Here is a 23,418-nt window from a genome sequence, read left to right on the forward strand (position 1 = left end):
TTACTAGACACTTCAAAGTCAGTGTCGGTTTTAAGTATGTTGCCAAAGAGATAATATTTTTTAATTATTATATTCTTATGTCTGCAATTAACATAATTTAAGCTAAGATTACCTTTAGAATAAGACTAACTACTCCCCCTTGCCCCCAGCTAATCCTGATCCCCAAAGGACCCTAATAGAAATATGATGCAGAGGCCTTCTTGAGTTATCCTTGGCTGGTTTCAAGCATGGCTGGTACTTATAAACTCTTGTTCAATGTTTAATGTGCCACTGTGATTGTATATGCCACCAAATACACTTATTATTATTATTATTCATCTAATCCACTGTTGCTCCGTGAGGAGTGTGGGAGTCTGGGGCTGGGCAAGGTGGTCCTGGCATATAAGATGAGAGTGACCAGCCTCACTCATCCCAGGGTGGCAGTACGTGAGCAATATACCCCAACCATCCCTTGGATGTAAACCTGCACCAGCTCAATCCAGTTGGAGGGTCTTAATTACCCATTAACCACCAGGTGCCATAAGTTGGTTATATGGTTACCACCCAGAGTAGTAAATGGTTTCCTGGTGTACTGTACAGGAAAACGGTTGGCTTGGCACTCAGTGTAGAGCCACCAGTAGACAGAAGGAAGAGGAAGGAATGAAGGAAAGGAAGACAGAAGAGGAAGGAAGGAAAGAAGGAAGGAAGAGAGGAAAGGCAAGCACCTGCTTGTTATTATTATTAGGCATGCTGGGCAGTATCAGTTACTTTTATCCCACTTCTTTTTCCTATAAACTTCTTCAATGTCACAGCTTTACATCTGTTTTGCCTCCAGACAGTAGGTTATACTCTGAGGAATCGTATCTGAAGTCTAGCTGCGGTTTACAAAGGGCCTTTAGTAGAAGAGTTGAAGTTAGGCTAGAGGTTGGTTAACATGTAAGATTTTTATAATGGGGTGAAAATTATGAGAATGCACATCCCTCTAGCTTAAAACCTTATTTGCACATTCAGAGGGGTCACCGTATAATGAATTAATTGAAGGAAATAATGGAATGTTAAATCTAAAGCTGCTGAATCTGATCTGTCACTCACCTCAGTCTTGTACTCAGGTTCATTATATACCTACCCTAGTTTGTTTGATACATAAGTACTGTGCATCTCATTACTGTATACATCCATTTATAATATAATCCATTAAAATTCTTGAAATTGTGATAAATTTCAGTTGTAAACAGCTTGGACTTGGTGATGTGCAGACAAGGAATCAGTTACTGAAAACTGTTACACTGGAAGAGATGAAAAATGCTGTCAACAGACAGGAAAATGGGAAGGCATCACGTGTTGATGAAGTATATGAAGAGATGATCAAGGGAAGTGAAGAAACTGGAATAAAGTATTTGTTGGAAATATGTAAGACAGCCTGAATGACTGTAAATCCTGAGCTGAAAGATAAGACTGTGCCCATGTACAATAAAAGGTGACTGAAGTTAGTGCAGAATTAAAATGGAATGCAGGTTCGCCTGTTGAGTGTTAATGAAAAGATAAGAGGAAGAATTTGCATAGAGAATACGAAGTACACAGGTCTGGTGAGTGAAGAACAGAGACGCTTTAGGAGTGATAATGCCTATGTGGATCGCATATCTGCAATGAAACACAGTGGACAAAAGCTGTGAGTAGGGCTATTAGGTATGTTTTGTATTTAGTCCAATCCCTGGCAGGAAGAACTGTGAAACTGGGTATATGGAAGGTTTTTGATGATTTTGATTTCTTTGAATGGTAGAGAATCAGGATTTTGGACATTTTTTGCTATGTCAGGCTTTCATACTGTCTCTTTTGAACTTTCTGTATACAAAAATTAAGGGGTAAAGGAAACATAACTGCTTATTGCTTAAAAACTACTAAGCATATATTTTTACTTTTGGTGTCAAATAATAGGTATTAGTCTGTTTTATGACAACAGTGTATAATTAGGTCAGTAGTATTTGTATGTGGGTCACTAGACATTAAAATGTCATGGAAATACAAGAATTATGTATTTTCTACAATTTCTGCTGATGTTAACCATGAAACTGGGTATATGGATTTTTTTTTTTTTTTTTTTTTTTTTACTTGAGGTCAACAGGGGTCCAGAATACAAATGTGATAGGCGCTAAGTTGTCAACCTTGTTTTTTTTTTTTTTTTTCAAAGATCATATTTCGTCTGTTACACTGCTAGGTCAAAAATACATAAATTATTAATAGTAAAGGAATCAAAATTGTGTTGTGACATTAATATTTTATGTAGAAAAATAACACTGGCATCAGATAAAAACTACTTACATAAGTAATTAAAAATAAAAATTTTGTGGGCAGTTATTTAACCCCTAAAGTACTAATACGATTGATCGATCCTTTTCCAGAATTTCGCTAGATGCCAAATATGATTGATAGAGGAGCCTTTGTAAAAAACTATTAGAGTAGGCTTTAGCCCAATTGTGAGGTATATCGATGCAAACCAGTGAGAACTAACAGCCGTAGTCTTAGACTGTGGGAAGGCATTCACCTTGCCCTATCTGCATCTTTTGGTAGTCTTAAAGCACGAAAGGGAGAGCGTTCCCCGGTGAAGGGGAGAGGATTAACACAGTGTAGTACTGGAATCTGCGGGGAGTCTCATAACACCCCTTCGCATGCCCCGTCGTCATATTATAGCAGCCTTGTGCAGAGAAAACTATGTAGAATTTGAAGGACTCTATGGCATGTGTGATAGGTCTATCTATCTATTGCCAGACGCCTTAATCCCGTCTGGGGTGGCCACAAACAAATCGCCTCCAAGTTGCCCTGTCCCCCGCCATTTCACTGCCCTGCTCCCAACTCACACTCCCCTCTCTCATATACCTCTTCACCCCATCCCTTCATCTCATCCTCGGCCTCCCCCTCCCTCTTCCCCCCTCCACCTCACTCACATACACTCTCTTCGTCAGTCTTTCGCCCTCCATCCTCTCCACATGGCCAAACCACCTCAGTGTGTTCCTCATGACGCTTCCTATCACATCCACATCCACACCACAACGCTCCTTTATATCCTCATTCGTCAGCCTGTCTCTCCATGTGACTCCATAGGCTCCTCTTAAATAACTCATTTCCACTGCTCTCACTCTTGACTTGTGTTCTTCCAACAACGTCCAAGCTTCACTTCCGTACATTAGAGTTGGTATCACAATACTGTCATGTAGTAACTTTTTCACTTCCATGCTCACTTCCCTGTTTCTTATCACTGCTTTCAAAGAACCAGCAACCTTTCATCCCTGCTGTACCCTTTCAAGCACTTCACCCTCCAAACCTCCATCCTTACTCATCACACTACCCAAGTACTTAAATGTACTCACATTTTCCAATTCCTCACCATCCAACCTTGCTGTACATTCACTGACTTCACCTCTCTCAAAGACCATCACTTTACTCTTCCCTACATTCACCTTTAGATTCCGTTTCTTACACACTCTCCCAAATTCATCCACCAGGCCTTGCAGCTCCCCTTCGTCTTCACTCAACAACACAGTATCATCTGCAAACAACAGTACAGGAAGTTTCCAAACACTATCCTCTCTCACTAGGGCCACTCCAACATCCACTACCCTACCTTGTACCTCTTTTATTACCCCATCCACGTACAGATTGAACAACCATGGAGACATGACACATCCCTGTTTCAACCCAACTTTCAAAGAGAAAAATTCACTTAGTTCACCATCCACACGCACTGCAGCCTTCGCACCATCACACATACTCTTCACAGCATTCAACAACTTCCCATCTACTCCATATATTCTTAACACTTTCCACAATCCTTGTCTATCCACCCTGTCATATGCTTTCTCCAAATCCATGAAAGCTGCATACAACTTCTTTCCCTTCTCTAGAAACTTTTCCACTAAAGATCTAAGAATGAATATCTGATCTACACAACCTCTTCCCTTCCTAAAGCCTCCCTGTTCTTCTCCAACTAATTTCTCTGTTCTTTCTCTAACTCTATCAATAAGTATCCTACCATACACTTTTCCTATTATACTGAGAAGACAAATGCCCCTATGATTACCACACACTTCTTTTTCCCCTTTTCCTTTGTACAAGGGAATAATTATACCTGACTTCCAATCCTCCGGGACTCTACCTTCCTCCCAGGCCAATCTGCACATTTTCCACATCCATTCTACTACTATCTCTCCCCCGTGCTTCAGCATTTCACCACACACTCCATCAATTTCTGGGGCTTTCCCCGATTTAACTTTCTTCATTGCTTCCACAATTTCTATCCTACTGATTTCTTCCTGTCTTCTCACCTCCCTCCTTCTCCCAGCCATTCCCCAGCCACTTATACTTGCATTACTTCCATCCTCTATGTTCAACAATTCCTTAAAGTGTTCTCTCCATCTGCTCACTTTTTCTCCCCTCTCCACTAGTAATCTACCATTTTTATCTTTCACTCCCCTGCTAACTTCACTTCCACCCTGTCTTACTCTTTTCACATTTTCTTATTTTTTCTTACAGTCCCTCCACTTTACACTCAAATTCCTTTCAAATTCCTCATCCACTCTCTTCTTACTTTCTCTTACGAATCTTTTCACCTCTCTCTTTCTTTCTACATATAACTCTCTCTTCCGCCTCTCAACTTCTTCCACGCCCCTATTTCTCATCCATTCATTGTATGCTTTCTTCTTTTGTGCCACAGCCTGTTTCACCTCTTCAGTGTGATGGGTATTTTAATTTAATGATAAAAATATCGTGTAAAGAAAAATGTAAGCGTTTAATATTTTTATCGTTTTAAAAGACTTCACCACTTCTCTGGGGATGGTTAATTTGCGACGAGACGAAAACAAAGATGAGATACTGTATCCACTTCCATTTCATTTCCCAATATTTCTACCAAGCTGTTTATCAGATATAGTGCACGATACTTTTATAATTAGTTTGATTAGTACGTGAAATAATTCCTACGGTAAAGAATGGCCGAGTACTGCCTAAACAGACGACTGGTGCACAGCCAGTTAGTTTGAATTACGAAGTCTTATGTTTGCGTTCGGTGAGCTTTTACAAGTGCGCACTATTTTGTTTTGGCCAAGCAATATATTTTTCTGGTGTATCTTGGTGTGATTTGAACAAATTTGGTTTTTATTTTCGGTGTTCGTGATTGGTTTTCAAATTAACCCCCCCACCCCTTGTCTTGGGGGGTGGGATTTTGGTCTTCTGGGTGGGAAGAATGGCAAAAACAAGCATTTGAGGTAGAAACAGTCAAAATCGGTATGACCAGCCAAGGCGTCTTCATAGGGTTATTATTGGCCGCAGGAACCCCTTTGAAGCTATGTCTGACACCGAATTTTTCCTGCGGCACAGGTTCTCCAAATCCTTTATGCATACTCCAATACAGAGTATTTTAGAACAAATGCCAGTCTTTAATAATTGAAGAGGTAAGAATTGCAAACATAAATAGATTATTTGTGTTGAAACTTAGAAACTGTCATATGTATTGTTTTTATCTTAAGATTTTGAATTTTAAAATTAATCAGTGTTACCAACTCCTTGCCACGCCTACCCACACGAAGGGGTGTGCTCTTCCACTTTCAAGATTACCACTTACGTTGAAGGTGTGAGCTTCCACCTTGCGCGGGGTGCGGGAAGGGTAACCCCTGCCCTTAGTTTCAAGACAACGGGCGTAAGTCCTGAGCAGGGAAGGGGGAGGATCCGGACCCCTACCCATAGTGGGGAGGGGGGTGATTTCCCCACCACCCTCTACCCCAATACCTTTGTTCCCTCTCCTCCTCCCTCACCTCTGACCACCTCCTGCTCCCTCCCTCCTCCTCCTCCATCAAGCCACCATGGTTCCCCCCCTTTCCCCCCCTCCCCATCTCCCTGGGGAGGGTTTTATTGTTTTATTCTCCCTACCCACACACCTCTGTACTCACCCTCTGTCTTTCCTCTTCGTCTTGTGGTGTCTGTCTCCCACCTCTATACCCCCATACCACCCCTCAAGGAATCACCCCATCCCACACCCATCCCCCACCCCCTGTAGCATGCCATCCGCTTACCTCTCCCCCCCCATCGCCTAGAGTATTGTGCATCACTGTTACTATTCACGTCGCGTGTTTTCATTCAATATCAGATTATTGTTTATGCAATTGCATACACCGATGCACGAAACACAGAATGTGTGTTTTTTATTTTGACAGCTACACAGCTATGAGCAAAGGGGACAGGGGGAGGGAAGGTGGGGAGGAGAGAAGTGTTGGGGGGGAATGGTGTTGGGTGTGAGTAACACCAACAAAATTATTTTGTATGCTATTGTTTGGGGGGGGGAAAAAAAAAAAAAGCTGGAAAATTTTGAAGTCGGGTAGGGGGGGAGGTGGGTAGTTCCAGCTTATTTTTCCCCTTGAAATTCTTAGTTACTTGAACTGACAGCACTGAGGGGAGGGGATGGTGGGGAAAGGGTGAGAGAAGAAGGTGCTTGAGTGTGTGAGTAACAGCAAGAAAAAGATTCTGCAAGCTTTTGCTCAATTTTTTTTTTAATCTGGACAGCTACACAGCTATGAGTGAAGAGGATGGGGGGAGGGAAGGTGGAGAGGGAGAAGTGTTGGGCCAAACGATGTTGGGAGTGAGTGAGGAACACCGGCATAATTATTGTGCATGGTATTGTTAAAAAAAAAAAATAAAAAAAAAAAAAAAAAAGGAGCTGGAAAATTCTGAAGGGTGGGGGTAGGGGGTAGGGGGGTATGGGGAGGGGAGGAAAAGAGGGGGGCTGATGGATGTGGGTAAGGATGGTCATGGGAGAGAAGGAATGAGGGAGGAATGGGGTGGGGATGCATAGAAAACTGGAATCACCCCATCTGGAAGGGTAATTTTTTTCAACTTTGATGGGCTATAGCTCATGAACCAGTTGTCTAAAATGCACTGGTTTGTGGCATAAGGTGTGTAAATTCAAACTCTAAATCTTGAGCATAAAACTTTTTACTTCTGTAAGAATCGAAAATACCACGTTGAGTACACCGCTTCCCGTCCGATCAGCGAAGTTAAGCAACGTTGGGTCTGGTTAGTACTTGGATGGGTGACCACCTGGGAACACCAGATGCTGTTGGCATAACGTTCTCCCTACGTGTGTGGGGTTGGTGGAGGATTAGTGCCCCTCCCTGTAAAACAACTCTAATCCCTTGGCCACCCCGTTTGGCATACATGGCGTCTGGCAATGAATGAATGATGAAGAGTCCAAAATTTGGCTCCATACACATGTTTTCAGGGAATTCGGTTGATCGAATTGCGTATCCTAGGGGTTAATGTACCTGAGGGGCATGGCAGCTCAGTGGTAAAGTGCCTAACTTGGGACTGAAGAGTCATGAGTTTGACCCACACCCGGGTATGCTACCTTGCCGGGAAAGGTAATGCTCTCCTGTTACCTAGCTGGTTGTAGCAGCTGTGGCTCAGTGGGTTAGAGCGCTCTGACCGGAGGGCGAGAGGTTCGAGTCCACCCAAGGGTCACTGGTAGACATCTTGAAGGGCACCTGGTTATAAAGTGCTACATGCTTCAAAATCAAAGTCCTCTACCCAGGGGCAATGCCTTAGCCCTTATTGAATAAGGGGGTCACGGTGTTATATAAAAAAAAGAAAATAGATAATCCGTGTCACAAGGGGTGAAAAGGTCACATATATTTTCCCTACTAGTAATTTACATATACCTGTATTGGTGTTGTGATGTAAGCATAAAATTAATGTTTTAGTTATTCAGGTTCCCCTAGATTCTATTATCTGCCATAAGGATGGCATAAGTTTAGAACACATCATCATCATCAGATTCAGTTCCATCTTGCATGGCACTGTCATGTTTTGAGTAACCATTGTGACATGTCTTCTGTACCACATTTACAGAATGATGTACATAATAGCCCAAGTCCAGCAACATTACAGCCGCAACTGTCAACAAGAACATGGTTTATCTGTTCCACACCCACATGTCACAGTTTTCAACAAGTCATCTGGTGCTACCTGGGAAACGCCAGTTATAGGTGACAGAGTACACTCCTTCATTTCCCATCCCCACCCAGTGGGGTCCACTTTTGGAGGATTCAATTTCACTGTTGACTTCCACATCATTACCTGGATGTGGCAGTGCATCAGGTGCTGTTGCAAAGCATCATCTGTTGGTGGCAAATGCTTAATGCATAGGTTTGTTTTGCTAGTACTGAACACTTTGTACCTGTGTTGATTCATTTTTACTGGTACTTGTGAACCATATAGCTAACAAAAGATTTTTATCTCTGATTCTATTATCCCTTTTCTGCTGGATCCCTGTTCACCAAATACCTCAAGACCAAGATCAAACTCTTTCTTTAAGACACTGATGCCAGTGTTTTTGTCTTTTCCAAAAGGACAGGAAGTACTGTCACAGACAGTCAATGCATGCAGTGCTAGGATATCCCTGCATTTTGCTCCCAGTTTAGTAGCAGATGCACTGATACCAACAACTTTCAGATCCACACACTCTATTCATACCCGGACTCAGACGTGACTTCACCTGTATCAGTTCCTTCCTGTGCCACTCCAGCATCATTCAGAACAATAATACAGTAACAACTGAAATGTGTACAACAGACCCTCATTATACGATGAACTGGAATGCGATGAATCAATTAAACACTTACAAAAAAGTTAGGACCTTTTCTGATGCACAATACAATATATGCTTATAATTATGATAACAATGATCCCAAATGAAGCCTCATCAGTGGAAAAACAAATGTTATTTTCATTTATATGATCAACCTCATGCAAGCCTACAATCACTTGTTTGTTCAAAGTTGGCCTTTGCATCTGTCACTATTGGGTATGTTAGCATCAGCAACGGAACGATAGTGTGGAGTTGGAGTTCAAGCAGCAAGCGAAGTGCAGCAAAGTGAAATAACCATTACAGGTGAGTTGGAAACCTATTTTACGACTCTGGGTTGGTGACCCTCGGCCAATAACATATCACAGAACCCAAGCATTATACAATAATTCTTTATGCGATGGATTTTTAAAAATGCATCCTCATCACAAAACAAAGATATGCTGTAATGGACTCCTGGTGCCAGGTATCAATGACCATAAGGCATTAATTCAAAGCAAAAATATATACTGTAACCAGCAGAGGAACAGAAATGGGGAAGGTGATGAAGTGGTTTTTTGTGTAGAAGTGATCTTGTTGCAGAAGTGGCCTTGGTATGGAAGTGGACTGGCATGGAAGAGTTTGTGTGTGTGTGTGTGTGTGTGTGTGTGTGTGTGTGTGTGTGTGTGTGTGTGTGTGTGTGTGTGTGTGTGTGTGTGTGTGTGTGTGTGTGGATTTACCTATTTGTATTTACCTATTTGTAGTATACAGGAATTGAGCAATGCTCGTGTTGTCCTGTCTCCATATCCACATTTATCAAGTCTACCTTTACACACATGAATGTTTTTCTCATGCACCACCTCTTTGTCTGAGTCGTTCTAAATATTTAAGAATATACCTAATTGTGATATACACGGAATGTACTATGCTCGTGGGTTTCCGTCGCTGTTTCTCAATAAGTCGAATTTAACTTTAAACTCGTTTAAGTTTTTAGACTGGACGATCTCTTTGTCCAGGCTATTCCATAAGTCTATACTTCTGTAAGGAAAGCTATATTTCTTGATATCCTTCAAGCAGCTTGACTTTTTCAATTTCATTCCATGTCCTCTTGTTGCTCTCTTATCCCATACAAACAGATCTTCTTTGTCAATTTTATCTACTCCCACCATGGTCCTGAACACCGCAATCATGTCTCCCCTCTTTCTCCTTTCCTCTAACGAAGGCAAATCCAGTTTTTCCAGCCTCTCTCTGTATGACAGGTCTGTCAGACTGGGGACCATCTTGGTTGCTCTTCTTTGTATTCTCTCAATCTTGTTTATATCTTTCTTTTTGTGTGGGGACCACACTACCGCTGCATATTCTAACCTGGGGCGGATCATGGCCACTATCAATTTTTTCATCATTTCCTCATCCATATAATGAAATGCTACTCTTATGTTAGTCAAGAGCTTATAAGTCTCTCCAACTATCTTGTTAATGTGCTTTTCTGGTGACAAACTATCTTGGACCAGCACTCCCAAATCTTTCTCTTCTCTCCTTTTTGTGATTAATTCATTACCCAAAAAATAATTCAGTGATGGTCTCCTGGTACTTTTACCCATTTCCAATATTTTACATTTCTTTACATTAAATTTCATTTCCCACGTCCGGCTCCAATTGTGTATCCTATCCAAATCCTCCTGCAGTATTTTACAATCCTCCTCAACCTCTATCTTCCTCAAGATCTTTACATCATCAGCAAACAGACTCGCATAACTGTTCACTCCATCTACCATATCATTTACGTAAATCAGGAACATTACTGGCGCCAACACTGAGCCTTGAGGGACTCCACTTGTTACTTCTCTCCATCCAGACATCTTTTCCTTTATTACTGTCCTCATTTGTCTGTCTCTCAAAAGTCTCTCATCCATTCCAGAAGTTTCCCCTTTAGTCCTCCTATATATTCTAGTTTCCACATTAGTCTCTTATGAGGTACCTTGTCAAAGGCCTTCTCTAAGTCTAAGTACACACAATCTACCCAACCATCTCTCTCCTGTACCACATCAATCGCTCTTGAGTAAAAGCTCAACAAGTTTGAAACACATGACCTTCCACTTCTGAATCCAAACTGACATTCAGCCAAAATATTCATCTCTTCCAGATATTTTATCCATCTGTCTTTCAGGATTCTCTCACACAATTTAGCGACCATGCTGGTTAGAGACACTGGTCTATAATTCAGGGGTTCTTCCCTGTTTCCTCCCTTGTAAATTGGTACCACATTTGCCCTCTTCCATTCTTTTGGCACTTTCCCCTCTTCCAGTGAGCATACAATTAAGCTGTGAATTTTATCCGCCAGTTGTTCTCTGCATTCCTTCAGTACCCAATTAGAAATTCCATCAGGTCCTGGGGCTTTCCTTACATCTTGAGTTTCCAGTAATTTATACACTTCCTGCACCTCCACTTTTATATCTTTCATCACCGGAACATTTCTAATCACTCCCTCCCCTTCCACAAGCTCCTTTTCTTTAGTGAAAACTGACTGGAAACGTTTGTTCATTATTTCTGCTTGCATTGCCGCATCCTTAAAGACCTCTCCATCTACTTTCAGCTTGGTGATTCCTTCCTTTTGTTTCAGTTTGCCATTAACAAATCTATAAAACAGTTTGGGTTCATCCTTGCATTTGTCAATTATACCTTTTTCAAAATTCCTTTCTTCTTCTCTACGTATTCTTGTGTATTCGTTTCTTGTTCTTTTATATTCTTCCTTTGTTCTGTCGTTACCTCTCTTTCTCCAATTGTTCCACGCCTTATCTCTCTTTTGGCTATCATACACCTTCTATTAAACCACTCCTTTTTCCTGTTTTCTTCCCTCTTACTCTTGGTACAAATTTTTCCACTCCCAAATTATAGAGGTCTAGAAAGATATCCCATTTCCTCTGTATCTCTCTTGTTTCTCTGAATTTTCTCCAATCCGCATTTTCAAAAAAGTTTCTCAATCCTGTAAAATTTGCTTTGCCAAAGTTGTATCTTCCCTGTCTATGAAGCTCGTCTCTTGGCTCAACGTTTCCTATTAACATCTGGAACTCAATGACCACGTGATCACTTTTTCCCAAAGGACAGAGATATTCCAATGATTCTATTACATCGGGTTCTTTGGTGAACAGTAAATCTAACCTTGCTGGTGTGTCCTCACCTCGAAACCGTGTCTCTTCTTTGACCCACTGCGTCATCACATTATTCATTATTATATTTAATAACATAGTACCCCACGAATCCTCGCCGCCTTCCGAGTACCATTCCTCCCAGTTCACCTCTTTACAATTAAAGTCACCCACCAAAATTATATTATTGCTTTTCTCAATTATTTTTTGCAAGTAGCTAGCCATATCTGACAACATCTCATGGTATTCGTCATCCTTCCATGCTCGTCTTTGGGGGAACATACACTACCACCATATCTCTCTTAACATTCTCTCCAGTTTCTAATTTCATATATATCACTTCAGCCCTGCCTTCTCCCATTTCCACAGTATCTACATTTATGTTGTTCTTCACTGCTATCATCACTCCTCCTCCCTTTTTTTCTTTTCTGTCTTTTCTCCACAGTTTGTATTTACCATCTCCCAAATGAACATCAATATCTTCTCTTAATTTGGTCTCTACAAAGCACATGACATCAGGTTCATGTTCTCTCAAGAAATCATTAATTTCAATCTTTGTCGATATGAAACCATCAACATTAGTATATATCACCTTCAAATTATTTTTGACATTATTAATACCCTCTTCTCTCCTACTCTCTGTCTGTACCACTTCCTCAACTTCTGATCTTTCACAACCATCCCCCCTAGTTTCCTTCACTTCTATTTCCTTAAATACCATTTCCTTACTTTCATATCCAATACTCTCCAAAAAAAAGTATTACGTTCTTCCTCTGTCCTCTTATCATTTTTTTCCTTTACTTCTTCCTTTAATGATTTTAAAACTTCTCTTTCTTCTTCATTCAGATCTTTTCTTATTATAATATTTTCCATCCCCGCCTCTTTGCTTAATTTCCAGGTCACTTTAAGTATCTCATTTATTACACTTTCTGATGTAAACTTGACTCTCATTGGTCTTGTTTCCCCTTTCTTATAAGGCCCTATCCTCCTTACTTCCTCAATTTCTTTTACCCACTTGTCTCCTTCGGGGTCAATCTTGCCTAATATTCCTCTCACCATGTTCGTGTCTCTCTCGAGTCTTGCGAACCTAACCTTTTCTTCCTCTTCCCTGTTTCCAAATACTACCACACATCTGTTCCTTTCTACAGTTTCTCTCACTATTTTCTCTTTTTCTTCAGTATTTTCACTACATTTTCTTCCATTTCTTTCTTGTTCATTTCCCTTTCTTCATGGATGATCTCTCTTAAGCTGACCACTTCTTTCTGTTCTTCTTCTACGTGTGCCCACTTTGCCTTGTGTTCTTCTAGTACATTACTCACCTTCTCCGTTTTATTAGTACTCTCTTCAAGTTTCCTCCTCAGTTCAACATTTTCCCTCTTCAAATTCTTAATCTCTTCATTGGCTGTTTCATTGGACTGGATTAGACTCTGTATGGTGGTTTCCGTATTTACTGACACATCCTTTATCACTAGATTCTCTACTTTTTTTCGAGTTCACTAATCCTCATAATTAATGTTTTCACCAGGTCCATGACATTAGTATTAGCATCAAATCCTTGAAATTCCATTCCCTCATTGTTTACATTTTCGGCCATCTTTAACGTACCGGTAAAGTACCTAAACAGCTGTTACCGAATAAGCCACAAACATTCATGTATACTATTGCCAACAAATCTTTACATTTTTGGTAGTCTACCAACTTTCATTATTTTAAATTTAAAGAAAGACCCTAGGAGACAGGACAGACAAAATTCCTGGAACTACTCAAGGTTAGGAGCGATGCCTGGGACGACCTCTCTCTCCGGCGGTTCGTGTGTGTGTGTGTGTGTGTGTATTTACCTAGTTGTGATATACAGGAAATGAGCTACGCTCATGGGGTCTCATCTGTGTTTCTCAGAAAGTCAAATTTCGCTTTGAACTCATTTGTTTTTAGACAGGACGATCTCTTTGTCCAGGATATTCCACAGGTCTGTGCGTCTACATGGAAAACTATATTTCTTGATATCCTTCAAGCAACTTGGCTTTTTCAGTTTCATTCCATGTCCTCTTGTTACTCTCCCATCCCATACAAATAGATCTTTTCTGTCAATTTTATCTACTCCCATCATGGCCCTGAACACTGCAATCATGTTGCCCCTCTCTCTCCTTTCTTCTAAGGAAGGCAGATCTAGCTGTGTGTAGAAGTACAGCAGTGTGTGTGTATTTTTACCTAAATCTTACCTAACTGTATCTTTACAGGAATAAGTCAAGCTCATACTGTCCCATGTTTTGAACCATTTTTATCATACATGTCTTTAAATTTATGAATTGTTTGACTCACACTATTTCATTCAGTAGTACATTCCACTGATCGACTGCTCTATATGGGAAACTGAATATCCTTACGTCTTTTTCACCTCTCTTCTTGTAGTTTTCTACAGTGTCCTCTTGATGTTGCTTCCCCATAGGTTATATACTCATTTACATCTATTTTCTCTTTTCATGTGATGCATTTATATTACATAATTATGTCTCCTCTTTTCCTTCTCTCCTGTAATGACGGTAGGTTTAATTTTTTGAGTCATTCTTCACAGATTAGGTCCCTTAACCCCTTAACCACGGGGCGTCACGTTCGTGACGCTTGGGAGCAAGGGATCATACCGCGGAACGTCACTTTTGTGATTCTGTGTTATTTTGAATTCGCCCGGGCTTTCAAGTGGTGGCTTGTATCATCTATCAGTACTGCCAATGTCCAACACTAGTCAGCACTCCTAATCTCATCTGTACTCCCATCCATTGTTGACAATTTAGCCATTTCTCCCTGTTCTTGACTCCCCTCCCTACCTCCCCTCCATTACCCTCTCTTCTCACTTGCCTGGCCACGCTGCACTAAGTAAATCTTTCCTGGAATTTTCCACTGATTTCATCCATTGAAATAAGCCCTATGCCCCATTCTTATACAAAATACAAAAAAGAAAAAAAGGTAAGTGATAGTGTCATTCACCTGGAATTGGCTAATTATCACCTGACAACACCTCACGTGCACTCGTTCGCTAATTTTCCCTGTTGATTTCCCCTTGAAATATGCCGTATAATCTATTCTCATAATAAGAATATATATAAGAAAGGAAGGGAGAAGCCTAAGTGATATTTACATTCACCTGGAACTACCTAATTTATTATGTATTGTCTAGATTTCCTGCCAATCATTTCATAGTGTAAATATTAGCAGCTGTCACCACGCTGACACTGGCAGCCTTTCACAGCCCCTAGGCCACCGCAGCATTCAGTTTACTGTTGTCTTTCAAGGTGAAACCACATCGGATTCGCGCCTGTCCAATTCCGCCACTTTTTGGCCCCATGCAAAGGACCCTGTGACCTTTACTCCTACTAAACCTCGTGTGGAAAGGGGTAAAGGGCTAAGTGACTGCTGTGGAATGTGAACTGGCTAATTTATCAATGAAAATGATGGACAGCGACTACGACTGACTGCTGTGGAATGTGAACTGGCTAATTTATCAATGAAAATGATGGACAGCGACTACGATCTTTCTGGTGACGAAAACAGTGCAAGTGGAAATGTAAATAATGTGTAAATAGCAAGTGAAAGCAATGAATGTAAATATAAGTGAACAGTGGAAAATAGTTTTATAAGTTACTGCATGTGACAGTGCATAACACAGTGTAAATAAAATAGAAATGTAAATAATGTAAATAAAATAGAGAATATAAATAGAAATGTAAATGAGTAGTAATATAAGAATATGAGTATATATACTAGGAGTAATGAAAGTGAAAGTTTCACTCTAGCATGTATAAATACTATGAGTTATGAAAGTGAAAGTGACAGATTTGCTCTCAACGCTAGTATACAGGACGAGAAAGTGAATGCTACGTATTTTACTGAAAGAGAAATTGAATGCCTACAGTGACAATAAACTACTATTACCGAAGGAAACTTATGGATAAAGACTGCAGATATATATAAGTGTTATATAGTAATAGAAATATAAAGTGTGAGTGCTTTTATGAATAATAAATGACAGAATACCAGCGGCAAACGAGCGCAAGTGGGAAGCTGGTACACGCTCGTAATTTTCATTGCTTTCACAGTTTTTTTTTTTTTTTTTTTTTGAGTATGGATTCCAAACTATTTGAAAATTATAGAATAGTGTTTCTAGTGATAATATCAGGTTGTGGTAATCATATTACGGGGTGTTGGGAAGTGTAAAGTGGAGACTTCGTTACCCAACTTCAGAAGTCTCCACAAGTCCTACGGTACTCGATGAAGGCTCAACAAACATCCCAGGAGAAAGCTTAAGGTATGTGCCATAAGCATATGTAATTATAATATTCTAGGACTAATAACTGATTTTTGGCAAATATTTTTACAAAGTCTGTTGGAGCACAAATATCACCGCAGGACACGCAAGGAGCACCAAAACAACCCCGCGGTTTAGGGATTAAACTTGGTGCCCATATTGTAGCAGCTCTTTGTACCTTTTCAATCTTATCTATGTGTTTTTTTAGTTGTGGATTCCAGACTACCGAAGCATACTCAAAAGATGGTCTGATGAATGATGATATCTTTCTCAGCATGTCTTCACTTACGTATGTGAATCCTAACCTCATATTGGCAAGCAGTTTGTACTCATACATGTTCCTTACTTTTCATTTCTGTGGTCTGCCTGTGATAGTCTGTTAATGATAATCACTCCTAAATCCTTTTCCCTTTCTGATGTGTGTAGGGTTGAATTTCCTTCCTTATAGTCCCAGTCTGGTCTTTTTCACTTTTACAGAATTTGATTACATGACACTGTCCACACTGAATTCCATTTGCAATCTATTGCTCCATTCATGAAGCTTATTTAATTCTTCTTGTAGCTCTATGGAAGAGTCTGCATTTGTAATTTCCCTTTGTATTTTTGTATCATCAGCAAACATACAGTATTTAGGTAGCTTCCATTTCCAATGTTGCTGTCTATGTCATTTATATATACTAAAAACATAATTGGTGCCAGCACCGAGCCATGTGGAACTTCACTTGTCACTTTTCTCCCTGATGAGTAATTTCCCCTTAGCATTGTTCTCATTTCCCTTTCACTGAGAAAATCTTGCATCATATTGTATAGTTTACCTCGGATCCTCCTTGATTGTACAGTTTCCATAAAAGTCTTGTGTGGTACTCTGTCAAATGCCTTCTTGAAATCCAAATATGTGCTGTTGGCAGCCATGTCTTTTCTGCATTATTTCTGCAATTTTATCATAGTTTTATTTGCTAGTGACACATGATTTTCCTTTTCTAAAACCAAATCATCTTTCTGTTATCATGTTGTGTTTTTCCAGGTGTACCCAAATTCTTCGTATCATTTTTCCAACATCTTGCTTATGACACTGACCAGTGATACTGGTCGGTAGTTAAGTGGATTTTGTCTATTTCATTTCTTGAAAAGGGGCATAATGTTTGGTTTCTTCCAAATATCTGGTAATTTACCTTGTCTGAAGGATTCTCTGAATATTAACTGTAATGGACCGCTTAGCTCTTTTGCACATTCCTGTAATACCCAACATGAAATCTTATCGGGGACACTGGCTTTTCCCGTCTAATTTTCTCATCTCTTCCTGGACCTCTTGTTTTGTTCACATATATTTGTTAATATGTGTGGGCATGCATGTTCGTTTTCATCTCTCGCAAATCTACTTTCACTGGTAAAAACTGACTGGAAATTTTTATTACTTCACAAATATCTTCTTCATTTATAAGGATTTTCCCCTCATCCATGAAAGATTGTATTTTAACTTTTGCTTTGCTTCATTATGTAGCTGTAATACAAATTCGGCTGATCAGTACTTTTATTTGCAATGTCTTCCTCAAACTGCCTTTGAGCTTCTCTCCTCATCCTTGTATAAACATTTCTTGCCTGATTGTAGTGGTTATATGCTCTCCTACTTTTATGTCATCCGTATCTGATCCACAGCAAATATCTTTTCTCTTTAGCATTTTCACAATCAGTATTAAACCAGTTCTTTATCCTTATTTCAGTGTCTTTGTGCACCGAGATATAATTTTTTTTTTTTTTTTTTTTTTTTTTTTTTTTTTTTAATGCGAGGAAGAAGGAACCAAAGGCCATGAGCCCGCAGTAACAGTTCCCTCCAAGAGAAAAACAAAATACAATATAGAGCCAAATTCAAGATCCAATCATTTTGAGATGCCTGGACACACTGCGTTTGAAAGACTGGAGATCATAGGCAGCAGGAAATACAGACAGAGGGAGACAGTTCCAGAGCTGACCTGTTGCATAAATGAAAGACTGGGAGTAACGGTTAACTCTTGCATTAGAGAGTTGGACAGAAAAGGGATGAGAGTTTGCTGCCAGACGGGTGCTACGCGCCCGTCGTAGAGGTGGAGGAATGCAAGCAGACAGTTCAGAGGAGCAGTGACCATTAAAGTAGCGATAGAAAAGAGATAAAGATGCAACAGTGCGGCGAAGAGACAGAGGTTGAAGGGAGTCAGTAAGAGGAGGAGAGTTAATGAGACGAAAAGCCTTTGACTCCACCCTATTGAGAAGAGCTGTATGTGGGGAGCCTCCCCACACATGAGAGTTGTACTCCACACAGGGGCGGATAAAACCCCTGTATAGAGTCAACAATTGTGCAGGGGTAAAGAAAGAGCGGAGTCGGCTTAGCACGCCCAATCTCTTGGAAGCAGATTTTACAAGAGATGCAATATGATCTCTCCAAGATAAGTCCCGAGTAAATGAAACCCCAAGCATGTTCAAGGATGATGCAGGATTAAGCTGAATATTATTAAACATTAGTGGGTATACCTGTGGAAGATTTTGTCGGGTTGATAGGTGTAAGAACTGAGGTTTAGATGCATTAAAGACAACCATATTATTTTTACCCCAGTCAGAGATACGAGTCAAATCAGACATTAGGTGTGCCACAGCCTCATCCCTTGCTTGTTGAAGTAACTGTTGAGATGGGCGTTGCGGGAACCGAATGGAAAGGTGAAGGGTGGAGTCATCAGCGTATGAGTGGATAGGGTTAGATGTACAGCTTAGAAGATCATTGATGAATAAAAGGAAGAGAGTTGGTGATAGGACAGAGCCCTGAGGAACACCACTGTTGATAGATCTAGGAGAAGAACGATGGCCGTCTACAACAGCGGCTATAGAACGACCAGAAAGGAAGCTAGCGATGAAGGCACATATAGAAGGATAGAAACCGTAGGAAGGCAGTTTGGAAATTAAAGATTTATGCCAGACTCGATCGAAAGCCTTTGAGATGTCAAGTGCAATGGCAAAGCTTTCGCCAAAGTCCCGAAAGGAGGATGACCAGGAGTCTGAAAGGTAGGTGAGAAGATCGCCAGTGGAGCGTCCCTGACGGAACCCATACTGACGATCGGAAAGAAGGTTGTGATAGGAAAGATGCCTTAAAATTTTTCTATTAAGAATTGACTCGAAAACTTTTGAAATACAGGACGTTAAAGCAATTGGACGATAGTTGGAGGGTTGGGAGTGGTCACCCTTCTTTGGGACTGGCTGAATGAGAGCAAACTTCCAGCAAGAAGGAAAGGTCCAAGTTGACAGACAAACGCGAAAGAGTTTGCCTAGGCAGGGTGTAAGCACAGAAGCACAGTTCTTGAGAACAACAGGAGGGACCCCATCAGGACCATATGCCTTGTTAGTACTGAGGCCAGTGATGGCAGAAAATACATCAACTGAAGAAATTTTAATGTCAGCCATGAGGAAGTCAGAGGGGGGAAGTGATGGAGGAACAGCACCGGAATCGTCTAAGGTAGAATTGGAGGAGAAAGTCTGTGCGAAGAGATCTGCTTTATCAGTAGAAGAAATAGCTACAGAACCATCAGAGTAGAAAAGAGGAGGGAAGGATGATGAGGTAAAGTTGTTAGAAAGATTTTTGGCAAGATGCCAGAAGGAGCGGGAAGAATTCGAGTCGGAGAGTTGAGAGCATTTAGTATGGATGAAATTATTTTTAGTAGAGCGAAGAACAGACTTAGCACGATTCCAGGCAGAAATGTAAAGATGATGTGATTCAGGGGTGGGTTGGCTCCGGTACCTTTTGTAGGCCCTCTCCTTGTTGCGGACAGCATTAGAACAAGCGTGATTAAACCAAGGCTTTCTTGCATTAGTCAAAGGATATGAGAAAGGAATGTATGCTTCCATGCCCGAGAGAATAACCTCCGTAATGCGCAAGGCACACTCAGATGGCTCCCGGCCACGGAAGCAATAATCATTCCAGGGAAAATCAAAGAAGTACTGCCTGAGGGCCTCCCAGTCCGCGGCTCCAAAATGCCACAGACGACGTTTCACTGGAGGGTCCACAGGCCGTACCGGAGTGATAGGACAGGTTAAGGTAATAAGGTTGTGATCGGAGGAGCCCAACGGAGAGAAAAGATTAACAGAGTAAGCAGAAGGATTAGTTGTGAGGAAGAGGTCAAGTATGTTGGAGCTCTCTCCAAGGCGGTCAGGGATACGGGTAGGGTGCTGTACAAGCTGCTCTAGGTCATTAAGGATAGAAAAGATGTAGGCTTGTTCACCAGGTGGATCCGTGAAAGGAGAGGAGAGCCAAAGGTGGTGGTGAACATTGAAATCTCCAAGAATGGAGATTTCAGAGAAAGGAGAAATGGATAGAATGTGTTCCATCGTAGAAGTATGATAGTCGAAGAATTTTTGATAGTCAGTAGAATTAGGGGATAAGTAAACAGCACAGATATATTTAGTCAGAGAATGACAGGAAAGCCGAAGCCAGAGTGTGGAGAATTCAGAAGAATCAAGTTCAGGAACATGAGAGCAAGATAAGTCGTTGCGTATATATACACAACAGCCACCTTTGGCTTTGAAATGAGTATAGAGAAAGTAGGAGGATACAGAAAAGGGTTTGCTGTCAGTTGCCTCAGACAGCTGAGTCTCCGTTAGAAAAAGAAGGTGAGGTTTAGAGGAGGAGAGGTGGTGCTCAACAGAGCGAAAGTTAGAGGAAAGGCCGCGAATGTTGCAGAAATGAAGAAGAGAGTCAGACCGTGGTTCCAGGCACCTTGAGTCGTCACCGGGAGATGGGCAGATGGTGGGGGCATTTATGGTCCCCCCCCCTGGGGACTCCGAGGCTTGATAAGACGACGCCATTTTGGTAAATTTTGAATAGGAAGTGTAGTGTGTACTGTGCATGTAGTGTGGTGAAGATAGTTAGAGAAATTTGTACTGGAGAGCATGCTGGCCTACTCTCTGTGCAACTGAGACACTGAAAAAATTCAGCAAAGGGGGATGGTCAGAAACTAGTCCTGAGGGCTGATGAAACGGGAGCTCCAGCACTCCCTGTCATCAGCTTTCCATCCACCTCGGGAGTACTGCCCTGCTCGACTGGTGCTACAGTCTACTCCTGTTTCATAAAGTTCATAAAAATTTTTGATATGTAACATTTACATCTTGTCCTCTTAGCAGCTTTTCTCAATCTATATCGTTGAAGCACTTTTTTAGGTCATGAGTTGCTCTTTTTGTAGTTTGGCCTCTTTTTGTAAATTCCATTGCCTCTAACTACAGTAGTGCACCAACTTTCGCTAGAGCATGATTCGCGCAATCCACTTTCGCGGCATGCACCAAATATTCCCTAACTTCCACTTTCGCTTGAAAAAAATCGATTTTCGCGCACAAATTTTGGGTTTGGGACAATATTTTGAATTTTGAATTTCCTGCACCGCCCGCCCGCAACCCACCGCCATCTTGAATGACGTCATGTCAACACTCTGTCCACCCATTCCCGCCATTGTGTACGAGCGTGCTAGCTCCATTGTGTTGGATTCTCACGGTTCAATGGCCTCTACTATACCTGGTAGTGTGGGGAAAGGGCCTGGTGGTGTGGGGGGAGGGCCGGGAGGCAGTGGTGGTGATAAAAAGTGGCCGGGACATTCAAAGTCGGGAGGAAAGGCCAAGGATAAAAGAGAGTATCGTGTTGGAGTGAAGAAACGGCAGTATAATAATGAAATGAAAAGGAAGATAGTTGAGCACATGGACAAGGGCGCAAAAAACAGTGAAATCTGCCGTATATTTAACATCCCAGAATCGACAGTGTGTAGTATGAGGAAACAGCATGGTGGTAGCGAGGCAGCAAGAGGTGGCGCCAATACGTCTGGCGTGGCTAAATAAGCCCGCCACGCACCTCGGATACTTACCCCCAGCATCCATTAAACACCTCAACCTGGTCTCTGTGGTATGTTTCTCCTCATATAATGTGTACTGTACAGTTTTTATTGTTTGTATCTCACAATGCAATGTACAATAGTGATTTGATGTACTGTATTGCAAGTGAAAATGAAAATCTGATGTTACTTTAGGATAACCGGGAACCAATTAGCCTTTTTGCCATAAAGACAATGCCCCAATTTTCGCTAATTCTACTTTCGCACATTATTTTTGGACCCAATTAGGCATGAAAATTGGTGCCCCACTGTATGTCATATGCTATCCTGAAATTGTAATCTAGTACTGCTGGTCGCTTTTGCCGAATGAAGGGTGACAGATTATACTGTCAATTTCATTTTCTTGCCTAGTAAATATGAGATCTAATAATGGGGGGTCTTCTGGTCCTCTTTTTCTGGTGTTCTCCTTTACATGTTGTTAGAAAAAATCCTGTATACAATCCAAACGCTTTTGATCCCAACAACTTTCAAGGCTTTTTTTTACATAAAGTATTCTAGTTTATATTTGTGTTATAATCTCCCGTCAGTGTAATTCTTTCAGGTTTTTCTCCCATTCTGTATAGTAGGGTTCTTAAACTCTGAACTGTTTTTTCTGCCAAGTCTTCATATTCACCTCTATCCCATGTGTTTGTCTTGGGTGGTATATATAAATTTGCCACAATTATCCCTTCTGATGTACTAATCTCTACTGCAATTAATTTTACTTGTGAGGGTTTGTCTACTTCTATCTATTTTACTTGAAGTCTTTTTTGTTAGTATCATAACTCCTCCTCCTTTGTTTAAGTTTGTCTCTTTGCCAAATATTGTACTCATCCAAATAATGAGTCATCTGATATTGTTGGAGTTAATTTTGTTTCTGTTAGACACATAATATGAGGCTCACTTTCTATGATAAAGCCTTTTATCTCTAATAATTTGGATACCATTCCATCTACATCTGAGTACCTCAACTTAGCCATATTGTCCACATATTTGACATTGGCTGAGTTCACTGTCTTGCTTTGATTTAGTCCCTGCTGTTTATGTCTCATTTTTTAACTTGCAATCCTACTACTTTGTAAAAAAAAAATAATAATAATAACTACTCTCTTCATCTGATCTTCCATCATTGTTTTTGCATCTTCCCTCTTTTCCCTTAATAATCCCCTTTCTTCTCGAGTTAGGCACCTTTTTATTCACACTTCTTTGTACTCCTCTGATAACTTAGGTTTATCATTATTTCTTAATACCTCTTTTACAGTATTCACATTTTGAAAGGTTATTTTCAGGGGCCTAAAATTCCTAATCTCTTAAATTCCTCTACATCTTTCTCACAGATTTTGTCTGATATTATTTTCAGTATGTTCATTATATTTACCATCTTGTTATCCCTGGTGATTCTGTTCTTTATTTCTTCTTCACATTTACCAGTGATGACTATAGACCTGTTAATCCCAGCTGTTTCCTGTGTGTGTGTGTGTGTGTGTGTGTGTCTGTGTGTATACAACTTGGAGG

At 40.7% G+C, this 23,418-nt stretch overlaps 1 protein-coding gene and 1 pseudogene across 1 annotated transcript in view; one reads left to right on the plus strand and one right to left on the minus strand.

Annotated features, from left to right (window-relative positions):
- Trpm (transient receptor potential cation channel, subfamily M) overlaps positions 1 to 23,418 on the minus strand; it is a 933,145-nt gene that overhangs the window by 641,395 nt on the left and 268,332 nt on the right. The window lies entirely within an intron of this gene.
- On the plus strand, positions 6,969 to 7,087 carry LOC145412651 (5S ribosomal RNA; annotated as a pseudogene).

Source organism: Coenobita brevimanus, chromosome 93 (assembly GCF_032717465.1).
Source record: "Coenobita brevimanus isolate Jiangsu-jjx chromosome 93, ASM3271746v2, whole genome shotgun sequence".
Taxonomy (NCBI): Eukaryota; Metazoa; Arthropoda; class Malacostraca; order Decapoda; family Coenobitidae; genus Coenobita; species Coenobita brevimanus.